The following is a 14,594-nucleotide window of genomic DNA, read 5'->3' on the forward strand; positions in this document are numbered from 1 at the left end:
ATGGGTGAACACCCCCACCAGAGCCAATTTCAGACATCAGGGGTTTTACAACTGGCAAATTTCCTGAATCTGTAACAATCTGTTGTGAGCTGGCGCCAGCATGCCCTGGAGGGTCTCTCACCCAGGTCGTGATCATTTGACCCTGAGGCCTCCTCACTCTGAATTTCTACCTCCCCCTGGTCCTCCCCTCAGTCTCCCTTCTTCAGGAGAAAAAAAAACTCAGTCCACATTTTTGTTGCCTGTCTTCTTTGGCGCGCTCTCTCTCTCTCTCTCTCTCCCCGCCCCCCACCCCTTTCTTTCAATGTACCTGGTCATTCTTTGACCTGGGATGGGGGACCACAGGGGATCTCCTCCCTGACTCCATATTTTGGGGTCTCTCTCTCTCCCAGTTCTGCCTACATGCATCTGGGTCTCTCAGCCTCCTTGGTACCTCGACTTCAGAGCATGTCTGTGGGTCCCCTTGGCTGTCTGTCACCTCTCTGGGCCTGTTTCTGTCTCCAAGTCTCTCTCTGGCTCTGAGTGTGTGTGAATGGGGGCAGTGAACATCTGGGCTTCTCTGTCTCAGATTCTGTCTGTCTGTCTGCCTGCCTGTCTGACTGACTTCTCTCTGGGCCACTCTCTAAGTTGGTGATTCTCAAAGTATGGTTCCAGAGCCAGCAGCATGACTTGGAAATCTGGTAGAAATGCACATTCTTGGCCCCACCCCTGACAAAGATTCCCTCCTTGACCAAACTCCACCCAGTCTCCACGGAGCTCTTTTTCAACTAGGCCTCGATTTCCATGTTCTATGTGTTGTCCAGATTTAGGAGGAATCCTCAGCCTCCACCCACCCTCCCCCCAACCAGATGATGTCTGATCACCCTGGCCTGCCCCCAGCAAGAATTCTATCAGGCAGAATCCTCCAGCAAGAATCCTATCAGCCAGAATATCCCCTGACCCCTGATGTTTCCTCTCAGTAATTTTCCATCTGCTGACCCCACCCCTGTGCCTTAGCTTTAAGTTTCCACTTGCCTGTGCTGTATTCAGAGCCAAGGCCAATGTCTCTCATTGTGAAAGCCCATTTCAGGGGTCCCTACATCTATCCAGGTAGACTTCCAGCTAGAATAAAGTCTTCCTATCATGCTCCAACAAGCACCATTGAGTAGTTTCCTCTTTAAAACCCAAGACAGACTGTATCTGAAACTCTGGGAATGGGGCCCAGCAATCTGTGTTTCTAGAAGCCCCTCCAGGTGGCAGGATGTTTCTGATACAGGTCAAGCTTAAGCACCAAGGCAATCTCTCTTCATGGCTCTGTTAGGAGGAGGGGGATGGCAGGGGACCCCGACCTCTTGGCTTTGTCTGTCCCTGTGTCACTCACTCTCCTTTGTAGGTCCATGTCTGTCTGTCACACCCAAGGCCACTGGACAAAAGGCAGCTGGTTTCCATGGGCGTACTGCATTTGCTGTCCCCTGTCCCCAACAGCGTGGTCACAAACAAAGAACAGACAGCTCAGAGAAAGAAGGCTGCCCAGTCTGACTGGCCCGAAAGCCTGGGAAGCCTGCTGGGGATTAACTGGGAACTAGCTCTGCTTCCTCTGCTGGAGGTGATCACAAGACTGTGGCCGCATCAGCTAGTACAGTGGCTCCCTCCCCCTCGGCCCCCATGACCCAGGTGATTCTTTAAAGTTTTTTTTTAATTTTTTAACATTTATTCATTTTTGAGAGACAGAGAGAGACAGAGTGCAAGTGGGGGAGGAACAGAGAGAGAGGGAGACACAGAATCTGAAGCAGGCTCCAGGCTCTGAGCTGTCAGCACAGCGCCTGATGTGGGGCTCGAACTCACAGACTGCAAGATCCTGACCCAAGCCAAAGTGGGACACTTAATCAACTGGGCCACCCAGGCACCCTACTACCCGGGTGATTCTAATGTGCAGAGGGGCCAAGTCCTAATGGAATCCTCATAACTGCCTTAAAGATGGAGATCGGGATTCCTTTTTTACAGTTGGAGAAACTGAGGCTTAGAGAGGGAAAGTGCATAACTAAAAGTGACATAGTCAGGATTTGAACCCAGAGGTGTGGCCTATGCTCTTCATTCCACTCCATGGGAGGCATCTTGCACATAACACTGTCATTCTCCATGGCTCACACTCTTCGGGTCTCCCAGAATGGCTGTATGTTGCCCACTCCAGCCAACCCAATGGCACCCCTTCCCTTTCTGCCCCATTCTCTGCAGCTCTGATGGTCCTGGCCCCCTGCAGCCAGCTCTGCCCCTCAGAAATGGCTGACCTGTGAGAGGACCCCACCCAGGATGTGAACACTCTTCCTTGGGCTGCTTGCAAGGTTATTGTTATATCCCCACCAGGGAGGTTTCCGTCTGATAGCTCCCAGAATGCTTCCCTCCATCCCTACTCCACGTAAATGCTCTGCTCCAAGCCCCCTGCTCTGCAACCTGGCCAGCAGACTTCACGTGATGTAAGGCCCTGTCCTCATCGCTACAGGCCCACCACGAGAGTCTGCACCTGTGCTTTGCAGCCACAACACTGAGAGCAGCACGATTCCCTGACAACAGATCCCCAGACCTTCCCATGGAAGTCCCCCCAAACCATGGGAGTGACCCCAGATCTGCAGGAGCCCGGACCCCAGCCCTGCTTAAGCTCAGATTTTCTTTGAAGATTCACACTTTCTTTCTGAAAGCCAGGCGAGCTTTACATCCTGCTGCATAATGTGTCAGGGTTTGTTTCGATAAAAAAAAAAAAAAAATGCCTATTGATTGAATTTTGACAAGGAACATGTATTACTTTTGTCATGTAAAATATTCAATTAACAAGTAAATATAATGCTTCTCCTTCCCTACTCTCAAGTAAAATTGATGATCCAGGGAGATGCTGGGTTTATTCTGTGGCCTTATGAATTCTCAACACAACTAGGGTGTCCCTAGGGGCATCCATAATGCATCCATTCTTTCTTTCATTTACCCATTTAACAAATACATTTGGAGTGCCTGCCCTGTCCCAGGCATGGGGCTAGAGTCTAGAAATATAATGATGAGTAACAGAGAAATGCTACCTGCCTCCAGGGAACTTCCTGTCTACTCAGGGGATCAAGATGTCAAAACACACACACACACACACACACACACACACACACACACACAAAAGTATAATAACTTATAATAAATACACTGTAGAAAAAGCAAAAGGATGTACTGAGCAAGAATAATGGGGGTACTAAAATTGTTTCCAAGGAAGTGACATTTAAACTGAGACATAAAAGATGAATAGGAGTTGGTCAGGTAAAAAGGAGCAGTGGGAGAATGTTCCAGACATAGGTAGTAGCCCATGTGAAGAGGGAAAGGAGACAGACCCAAAGCTTTCCAGCAGCTCAGAGATGAACCCTTCATCACTTGCAGCAAGAGCTCACAGGCCAAAAGCAGGAGCAGCCCCCCTCCCAAGCCCTGGAAGGCAGCCGGACGCTCTGCCAGACCGAGCTCAACTGCAGTCTCTGGGCACAAGGCCACCTGTGATCACACAGCCAGCATCCAGCTCAATACTGGCCCTGAGGCCGGACATGGAGCCAGGTGGGGTAAGGGCTGGTGGGACCCAGGGATGCAGCCCCGAGGGGGAGAGCACAGGACTGTGGTCAACTCTGACCATGGCCAAGCCCAAATGAATCCTCTAGGGCTTCCCTGATGTCTGGCAACAGCACCTTTGGGACACATGGGCAGGAGGGAATAGCCTTTAGGTACTTAGGGCCAGCCACCCTTCTGAGCCGAGGACTGGTCAGAGATTCTACCTAGTGTCAAGATCAACACCTCACTTTGTGCTCCAGTCGAGGGTCCCTGGCCCCCGGTCCTGACCTGCAACCCTGACACCTTTCCTGGAAAGCCAGTCTCCGTAGGATTGGGGGATGCCCCTCCCCTGACTGGGCTGGGCCCATGTCCTGAGCCCTCGGCCACCAGGGCAGTGATGTGCTCATTCTGGGGTCCAGCACCCCCATACACACCATGTTCAGCCCAGCTGTTCTTCACTATGCTTCCCACAATCTGTCTAGAGGACTGGCTGGTTCCTTACGGACCCTGGCCTTCTCCCACTCGGACTATTGGCTGCTGTCTGGACTTGCAGCTTCCGTCATCCTTCTTTCTGTAGCTAGAGTGACCTTTCTAAAAACACAGATCTGATGGTGTTGCTTCCCTGCTCTGAACATTTCAGTGAACTTTCCATTGCCCTTAAGGTAAAGTCCAAGCTCCTTCATAAAAGTCAGACAAGTTCTGCATGCCCACCCCAGCCCCCATCTCTGCTCTCATCTTCTAGAAAGGAGACTTGTTGAGGAGGAAAGGACACCGGAAGAGACTGGGAGAAGAGTGGGAGGAAGAATGCAGAGGTAGGAGCACAAGCTGGAACAGCCAAACCTTTGGCCTGAGCGCCCCTCCACACCCACCCCCCAAGTCCCTAGCCCCCAGTCCCCAGCCCCCAGCCCCCAGCAGAGCTGGAACAGGGCCTCAGAGAAAGCTTCTACACTCTGAAGGCCTCAGCAAGGGCTGGTCAGCCACAGCGAAGCCTGGGCCTCTGCTGCCACCCAGAGGCTGGATGGAGCAGCGCAGGCAGGAGAGCTAGTTTCGTGGCCTCCCGGAGGCGGAGCTCATCTCCCCAGGACTCAGGAATAGTGAGCCAGATCCAGTCAAGGGTGGGGCCAAAAGCAAGGGCCTCAGTCAGCAGTGACAATGTTGCAATCCAGTCTAATGGGTCCTAAACACACTTCTATTATGCATCTGTCATAATACTTCGTAATTTACCTGTTGCTGTGTCTGGCTCCCCCACTAGGCCCTGTAATCTGAGGTCTCTGCTCACAAAGCAATCCTATACCCTCTGGTCATCCAGCCTTTCCAGCTTCTTATCCCTTAGTATCCCCTCCTCTTCCCAAGCCACAGGGTCCTTGGGAACCATCCCCAAACAACCAACTTCAGTACAACTTCTGCTTCTCCACGTATACCCTTTCTACCACCAACACCAGATTTTTGTTTGTTTATTGATTTTGAGAGAGAGAGAGAGAGAGAGAGAGAGAAAATCAAGAGCTGGATGCTAAACCAGCTGAGCCACCCAGGCACCCCATCACCAACACCACGTTTGTTCACTCATTCATTCGTTCACTCGTTCACCAAATATTTACTGAGAATCTTGTAGGTGCCTGGCCCTATGCTAGACAAGCAGACGGATAAGGTCCCTCTGTCATGGATTTTATTTTACCTAGGGCAGACAATCAGATAAATGAACAAATTTCAAGTAGCAACACACCAAGTGGTGTGTTAGGTAGCATTCGGAGAGTGACAAAGGGGAGAGAAATTCGTGGTCACGGAAGGTCTCTCTGATGCCAGGTTTGATGCTCGGATTTAAAAAATGTCCACTGTTGGGGCTCAGTGGGTGGCTCCGTCAGTTGGGTCTGACTCTTGATTTCAGCTCAAGTCATGATCCCAGGGTCCTGGGATTGAGCCCCGTGTCAGGCTCCACAGAGTGTGAGGCCTGCTTAAGTTTCTTTCTTTCTCTCTCTCCCTCTCTCTCTCCCCTTCTCCCCCAACTCACACTTTCTCTCTTTCTCTCTAAGGTAAATAAAATTAAATAAATAAAATATGTCCACTGCCTTCAAAAAGTAGACTCTGCTTTCCCTCCCCATAAGCCCCTTAAGTGTGGGCTGTACATTACTGACTCATTTCTAACAAAAGAATGTGGCAGAAGCAATGGTATGTGGACCGTGCATGACTTCCAAGAGAGGATACAAAAGGCATGTGGATTCCTCCTGACTCTACATCTTTCTTTCGGATCACTCATTCTAGGGGAAGCCAGTTGCCATGTCATGAAGTTGCTCTAGCAGCCCCATGGAGGCCCACATGGCTGGGAACTGAGGTCTCCTGCTAAAATCCATGTGAATCCACCATCTGGAGTGTGGATTCTCCCATCTCAGTCAAGCCTTCAGATGACTGCAGCCTGTGCCAACATCCTGCCTCAGCCACATAAGAGACCCTGAGCCAAAACCACCTGGCTAAGCCACTCAGGGCCAGTTCCTCCACTAGACACGATAGGCACACTGCCCAGGTCCCACAATACTTTTAGGACCCACAGAAATGTTTTGATTTCTATGAAAACTCAGAGAAAGAAATGTTACCACAAATATGTGCAGATTAAACAACATAGTGCTGAACAACCAATGTGTCAAAGAGAAAAATCGAAGATACTTTGAGACAAATGAATATGGAACTATAATATACCAAACTGTGTGGGGTGCAGCAAAAGCAGTTCTAAGAGGCAAGTTCATAGAGATAAATACACATTTCTTAAGAAACAAGAAGTCTCGGGGCACCTGGATGGTTCAGTCAGCTAAGCGTCCGACTTCGACTCAGGTCACGATCTCACAGTTTGTGAGTTCAAGCCCCGCGTCAGGCTCTGTGCCGATGGCTCAGAGCTTGGAGGCTGCTTTGGATTCTGTGTCTCCCTCTCTCTCTGCCCCTCCTCTGCTCATGCTCTGTCTCTCTCTGTCTCTCAAAAATAAATAAACATTAAAATTTTTTTAAAAAAAGAAACAAGAAGTCTGAAATAAACAACTTTGCACTGCAAAGAACTAGAAAAAGAAGAACAAACAAAGCCTAGAGTTAGTAGAAGGAACAAAATAAAAATTTTAGAGCAGAAATAAATGAAATAGAGTCTAAAAAGACAAAGGAGAATATCAGTGAAACTAAGAGCTAGCTTGAAAAGATAAACACAACTGAGAAGTCTTTAGCCAGACTCAGCAAGAAGAAAGAGAGAGGACTCAAATAAATAAAATCAGAAATTAAAGAGGAGGGGCACCTGGGTGGCTCAGTCGGTTAAGTGTCCAACTCTTGGTTTTAGCTCAGGTCATGATCTCATGATTTTGTGAGTTCAAGCCCTGGTCAGGCTCTGCGCTGATGGCACGGAGCCTGCTTAGGATTCTCTCTTTCTCTCTCTTTCTCTGCCCCTCCCCCACCCACGCTGTCTCTGTCTCTCTCAAAATAAATAAATAAACTTTAAAAAAAGAAGAAATGAAAGAGGAGATACTACAATCGGTACCACAGAAATACAAAGGATCATAAGAGACTCTTCTGAACAATTATATACCAACAAATTGGACAATCTGGTAGAAATGGATAAATTCCTGGAAACATACGACCTACCAAGATTGAATCATAATAAAATAGAAAATCTGAACAGACCAATTACTAGTGTGGAGATTGAATCCATACTCAAAAACCTCTCAACAAAAGCCCAGGATCAGACAGTTTCACCGGTGAATTCAACTAAACATTCAAAAAAGAATTAATGCCAAGCATTCTCAAACACTACCAAAAAATTGGAAGAGGAGGAAATTCTTCCAAATTCAACTGATGAGGCCAGCATTACCTACCCTGATACCAAAACCAGATAAGGACACCACAAGAAAATTACAGGCCGATATCCCTGATGAACATAGATGTAAAAATCCTTGATAAAATATTAGCAAACTGAATTCAATAATACATTAAAAGGACCATATGCTATAATCAAGTGGAATTTCTTTCAGGAATGCAAGGATATTTTGATAATGGCAAATTAGTCAATGTGATACACCTCATTAACAAAATGAAGAATAAAAATCATATGACCATCTCAATAGATGCAGAAAAGTATTTAATAAAACTCAGCATCCATTTATGATAAAAACTCTCAACAGAATTGGTATTGATAATGTACCTCAACATAATAATGGCAACATATATTGCTGTATATGACAAATCCACAGCTAACATCAGACTCAATGAAAAGCTGAAAGTTTTTCTTCTAAGATTAGGAACAAGACAAGGATGCCCACTTATGCCACTTTGATTCAAAACAGTATTAGAGGGCCACCTAGGTGGCTCAGTCAGTTAAGCGTCCAACTTCAGCCCTGGTCATGAACTTGCAGTTCATGAGTTCGAGCCCCATGTCGGACTCTGTGCTGACAGCTCAGAGCCTGGAGCCTGACTCAGATCCTGTGTCTCCTTCTCTGCCCCTGCCCCTGCCCCTGTGCGCACTCTCTCTCTCTCAAAAATAAACATTAAAATTTTTTTTTCAAAATAGTAATCGAAGTCCTAGCTAGAGCAAGGCAAGAGAAAGAAATAAAAGGCATGCAAATTGGAATGAAAGAAGTAAACCTGTCACTATTTGCAGACAACATGATATTACATAGGTAAGTCCTACTAAAAACTCCATCAAAAAACTGTTAGAACTAATAGACAAATTCGCAGACTAGGCCCTGTAATCTGAGGTCTCTGCTCACAAAGCAATCCTATACCTTCTGGGCATCCAGCCTCTCCAGCTTCTTATCCCTTAGTACTCTCCCCTCCTCTTCCCAAGTCACAGGACACAAAATCAATACACAAAAATTTGTTGCTTTTTTATACACTGATAATGAACTATCAGAAAGAGAAATTAAGAGGGGCATCTGGGTGGCTCAGTTGGTTAAGCATCTAACTCTTGATTTTGGCTCAGGTCATGATCTCACATTCATGAGATCGAGCCCTGCCTTGGGTTCGGTGCTGACAGCACAGAGCCTGCTTGAGATTCTCTCTATCACTCCCTCCCTCTCTCTCAAAATAAATAAATACACTTTTTAAAAAAAAAAGAAGAAGAAAAGGAAAAGAAGAAAAAAGCTTGAGGATATCATGCTCCCTGATTTCAAACCATATTACAAAGCTGTAGTAACTAAAACAGTATGATATTGGCATAAAAATGGACACATGGATCCATGGAATGGAATAGAGGGCCCAGAAATAAACCCATGCATGTATGGTCAGTTAATTTATTACAAAGGAGCCAAGAGCTGGGGCGCCTGGGTGGCTCAGTCAGTTGAGCGTCCAACTTGGGCTCAGGTCATGGTCTCATGGTACGTGAATTCAAGCCCCGGATCGGGCTCTGTGCTGACAGCTCAGAGCCTGGAGCCTGCTTCGCATTCTGTGTCTCCCCCTCTCTCTGCCCCTCCCCTGCTCATGCTCTGTCTCTCTCTGTCTCAAAGATAAATAAAAACATTTTTTAAAATTAAAAAAACAAAAAACAAAGGAGCCAAGAGGCACCTGGGTGGCTCAGTCGGTTGAGCTTCAGACTTTAGCTCAGGTCATAATCTCACAGTTCATGAGTTTGAGCCTCACATCAGGCTCGCTGCTGTCAGCCTGTCAGCACAGAGCCCACTTCAGATCCTCTGTCTCCACCTCTCTCCGCCCCTCCCCCACTTACACTCTCCCAAAAAACAAATAAATACTAAAAAAACAAAACAAAACAAAGGAGTCAAGAACATGTGATGGGGGAAAGGACAGTCTCTTCAATAAATGGAGCTGGGAAAGCTGGACAGCCACATGCAATAGAATTAAATTAGACCATTATCTTAAACCACATACAAAAATTAACTCAAAATGAATGAAAGACTTGAACATAAGACCCAAAACCATAAAATTCCTAGAAGAAAACATAGATGGTAGGCTCCTTGGGTCTTGGTGATGAGTTTTGAATCTGACATCACAAGCAGCAAAAGCAAAACTAAACAAGTGGGAGTACGTCAAACTATTTCTGCACAGCAAAGGAAATCATCCACAAATGAAAAGGCCACCTACTGAATGGGAGAAAATATTTGCAAATCATATACAGGCACACTGCCGAGATATGGCAGGTTCAGTTCCAGACCACTGCAACAAAGCTCGTATCACAATAAAGTGAGTCAAATGAATGTTTTGGTTTCCCAGTGCATGTAAAAGTTAGGTTTACACTCTACTGGAGTCTATGAAGTGTATAATAGTATTATGTCCAAAGAAACAATGTACATGCTTTAGTTTAAAAATACTTTATTGTTAAAAAATGCTAACCATCATCTGAGAGTTGTAATCTTCTTGCTGGTGGAGGGTCTCGCCTCGATGCTGACAGCTGCACACTGGTCAGGAAGGTGGGTGCTGAAGGCTGGGGCAAGTTCCTAAAATAAGACGTGAGTGAAGTTGACCACATCAGTTGACTCTTCCTTTCAGGAATGATTTCTCTGTAGCATACGAGGCTGGGTGATAGCATTTTATCCACAATAGAATTTCTTTCAAAATCGGAGTCAATCCTCTCAAACTCTGCCACTGCTTTATCAACTAAGTTTATGAATAGTCTAAATCGTTTTGTTGTCACTTCAACAATCTTCACGGCATCTTTACTAGGGGGAGATCCCATCTCAAGAAACCACTTTCTATGCTCACCCATAAGAAGCAAGCCACTCCTCATCCATTAAAGTTTTATCGTGAGATTGCAGTCATTCAGGCACATCTTCAGGCTCCGAGAGTAACAACAAAAGATCAGCGATCACAGATAGCCACAGCAAATATAATAATAATGAAAAACTTTGAGATACTGTGAGAATTACCAAAATGTGACACAGAAGCGTGAATGGTATTGGAAAAATGGGACCGACAGGCTTGCTCATTCCAAGTTTGCCACACACCGTCAATTTGTAAAAATTATAATATCTGCAACATGCAATAAAATGAGGTGTGCTCACATCTTATAAGGGACTAATATCCAAAATATATAAAGAAATCATACAACTCATCAATTTAAAAAAAAACTGGTTTAAAAACAGGCAGAAGAGGGGGCGCCTGGGTGGCTCAGTCGGTTGAGCGTCCGACTTCGGCTCAGGTTATGATCTCACACTCTGTGGGTTCGAGCCCCACGTCGGGTTCTGTGCTGAGAGCTCAGAGCTTACAGCCTGCTTCAGATTCTGGGTCTCCCTCTCTCTCTGCCCCTCCCCCACTCATGCTCTGTCTCTCTCTGTCTCAGAAATAAACATTAAAAACATTTTTTTTTAAATAGGCAGAAGATCTGAATAGACATTTTTCCAAAGAAGACCTAGAGAGACCAACAGGTACATGAAAAGATGCTGAACATCATTAATCATCAGGAAAATGCAAATCAAAACTGCAGTGGGATATCACATCACACCTGTTAGAAAGGCTATTACCAAAAAGAGAAAACAATAGCAAGTGTAGGTGAGGATGTGGACAAAAAGAAAGCTTTGTGCGCCGTTGGTGGGAATGTAACCTGGTGCAGTCACTGTGGGAAACAATATGGAGTTTCCTCAAAAAAATTAAAAGTAGAACTACCATATGATCTAGCAATTCCAGGTCCGGGTGTTTATCCCAAGAAAACTAAAACACTAACTTGAAAAGATACGTGCACCTCCATGTTCATTGCAGTGTTAGTTACAACAGCCATGATATGCACATGTCTGTCAGTGGCTGGATAGATGAAGAAAATGTGATACACACACACACATATATACACACTCACTATGAAATATTATTCAGCCGTAGAAAGGAGTGAGATCTTGCCATTTGCCACAACATTAAAGGACCTCAAGGGCATGATGCTAAGTGAAATAAATATCATGTGATCTCTCTTATATGTGGAATCTGAAAAAAATAAAATAAAAAACAAACAAAACAAGCTCATAGATACAGAGAACAGATTGGTGGTTGCCAGGGGCAGGGGGTAAGGGATGGGAGAAGTGAGTGAATTTTTTTCAAATTTGAAAAAAAAAAAAAAAGAAGAAGAGGGTAAAGGGAATTTGTATGAGCCTCTGATCAAATGAAAGAGAACTACTTTCCCAAAAATAATTAGCTATGCATATTGCTATAAAAACCAAAAATTTTTAAGACATTTTACATCAAAGCATATGTTTTCATATAGAATATTAATATCTCCATCTTTATAGTAGCACAATCATAAAATATAATGTTTAATATTCTTTTAAGAAAGAAGGGGCCAGCAAGGGTCAAAGTACCTAAGTCCCATGAAAGTCCTAGTGTGGTCCCTAAGCTGCTCTTGAATTCCTGACTCACAGAAACTTTGAGATAATAAATACTTGTTACTTCAAGCTACTAAATTTCGGGGTAATTTGTTACATAGCAAGAGAGCACTAATAATACTGGCCTCATAAAGATCTGAGGGCAGAGCACTGCAGACAGGGGAGAGCAAGGCAAAGGCCCTGGGGTAGAAGTAATCCTGCCATGTTCAAAATGAACAGGAAAAAAAAGTGTTACTTAACCTCCTGAAGCCTCAGTTTTCTCATCTGTAAAAGGGGGATGATTGTCACAGCTCCTCACTGGGTTGTTATTGGGATTGATTAATAGTATCTGACACAACTGTTTGCTATTCAGCCTCCTCTTGGCTTCTCTTTCTCCTCCTCCTGCCTAGACCTGATATCTGAAAGCCTGAGCCTCTTGCCAGCCACTTTGGTCTTCTGCCCCCAATCTCCATCAACACGCCCAGCAGCTGGAGGTCCAGAGACGCTTCCAGACAAGATTCTGAGCTCAGAGAAATAGGTATTCCACAGATGGGAATGAGAGGAGTTCCAGTTTTGCAGCTCTCCCCTGAAATCCCTGCCTTCTTTGCCCATCACCCACTTGCTAACTCCCTTAGAGCCAGTGAGAGTCTCCTACAATTCTAGAAGATTCCAATTGTCAGACAAAGCCCTTACTTTCCACCAAAATCCTCCATTTGCCCACACATCCACCTGTGCTCTGTTGGGGCGGGGAGAAGCCCTTCTCCACCACTGTGACGGCATGTGCCCCAAAGCAGGGCCACAGCGCAAGGTCTCAGCCACAGTGGTGGGGGAGGGCTGGAATTAGTTTACATGCACGCGCAAGCACACACATTCCTGTACTTTGAAGCCCCTCCCTGCCCTTGGGTGGAGTCCTTTGTGTACCATCACAAACAAGTTTGTGAGTGAGAGTGTTGGAGTCAATAGTCCGTGAACTGGCTGGATGTTGCACACACCTCCATCACTGCTGGCCACAATCTCTGTCCCTACCAAGTAAACACACCATATTCTAGACTGGTAATAACAATAATAATGATAATCAGTAGTGGAAGGGTGCTTCCTCTCCTCCAGGCACTGTCCAAAGACCTTTACAGCAACCACATGAGGAGTGTACCATTATTATCTCCAATGATGTATTGAGAGCACAGAAAGATGAAGTAACTTGCCCAAGGCCACACAGGAGGAAGAGGGGATTCAAACCCGAGCAATCATCAGCAGAGAACAGATGGTGCCATACAGGCCTGCGTGCCCTACCCATTCAGGCCTCAGCTGCCTGGATCCAAGGATGGCCGGTCCACTAGATGAGGATCTGGACCAATCAGTTGCTCCTTTAGCAGAAATGGGATCAGTGGGCACAGAGGCCAAAAGAAACTGAGCTTCCCCACAAAGTAGAGACAAGGGGACAGCCTTCAGGGCTGGGAGTCAGAGAGGACAGAGCAGCAATTCAGACAAAAGCAAAGATGGAATGACCAAGAAGCTACCAGAAGAGGGGCCTAGAGGCAACCTCAGGCTGCTGGCTCCTAAGCTCCAGGTTGCTGGAGACCTGGTGGCTGAGCGACTCCCACCCCCACCCCAGAGACCTGGAGCCTCTCCTGCATCTACAGGAGAGCCTGGAGCCTGTAGTCTCCTTTGTGGGGCAAGCTTCAAAGAAGTCTCCCACCCTGGCTATCAGAAAAGCTCTGACCAGAACATACTGTGCGGCCTTGGACAAGCCACCTAACCTCTCTGAGCCTCCGACTACTCCATGAAATGCAATTTTGTAAGAATTCAAATAGATACTAAGAGGTTGCTAGCACTAATAGGCCTAAAGGCAATGGCAGAGATTATCAGAGCTTTCTGGTGCTTCCCACTCCACTCCCCTGGTGAACTAAATCCTGAGTGAGCACAGTTTAGGCTCTGACTGGGGCCCTAAGTGAGTGGCACTGCCCTGATCGGGGTACCTCGTGTGCCACAAGACCCCGTGTGCCCCCCCGGGTGAGAATGCTGCCGTGGGACTCCTGTACCTCTCTCCCCTCTGGGGCCCTGGCCTCTGCCCAGCCCTCATCAGCCTCCTCCCCTGCCCACACCAAACAGCTGGGATCTGCTCTGTTGTTGTGCTTTAACAAACTATTTGGGGATCACATGAAAATTACAAATAATAGTTCAGAGAGGTCCCACATGCCCTTCGCCCAGCTTCCTGTAATGTTAACATCTTGCATAACCATGGTATCAAAACCAGGAGATTAACACCGGCACCATACTGAGCCTCCGGTGACAGCATAGAGACGTCTCAGCCCAGCCCTGCCCTCGAGGAGTCACGGCCTCGGGGAGAACAGATATGGAAGTGAGACAGTCACCCTGTGATGAGGTCCAGAGAGAGGAGGCTCATCTTGCTGGTGGGGTGCAGAGCGGAAGCCCTTCATTCCAGCACAAGAGGGTCCCGGTCTGAGCCGAGCCCTGAAGGACAAGTCTCCAGAAGTCAATGCTCTTCCCCAAGTACTGGTCCAGGGCTTACTGAGGGTCCCTTTCCCAGTGAATTCTCAGGGAAGACAAAGGCCGAACCATAGAGGGAGACAAGACGAGGAGGCAGACAGACGGGGGCCGAACCCCCGCTTCAACACTGTGCGACTCTGAGCAGGTGACTCAACTTTTCTGGGCTTCAGATTCCTTGCTCCTCCCATGCATCTCTCTCCATCTCTGTTTCAGACTCTGCATCTCGGGTCCTCTATCAGATGCAGTGTCTTCCTGCCTCTCGTTAATCTCGCCCAGTCT

This window comes from Panthera tigris, chromosome C1 (assembly GCF_018350195.1).
Source record: "Panthera tigris isolate Pti1 chromosome C1, P.tigris_Pti1_mat1.1, whole genome shotgun sequence".
Taxonomy (NCBI): Eukaryota; Metazoa; Chordata; class Mammalia; order Carnivora; family Felidae; genus Panthera; species Panthera tigris.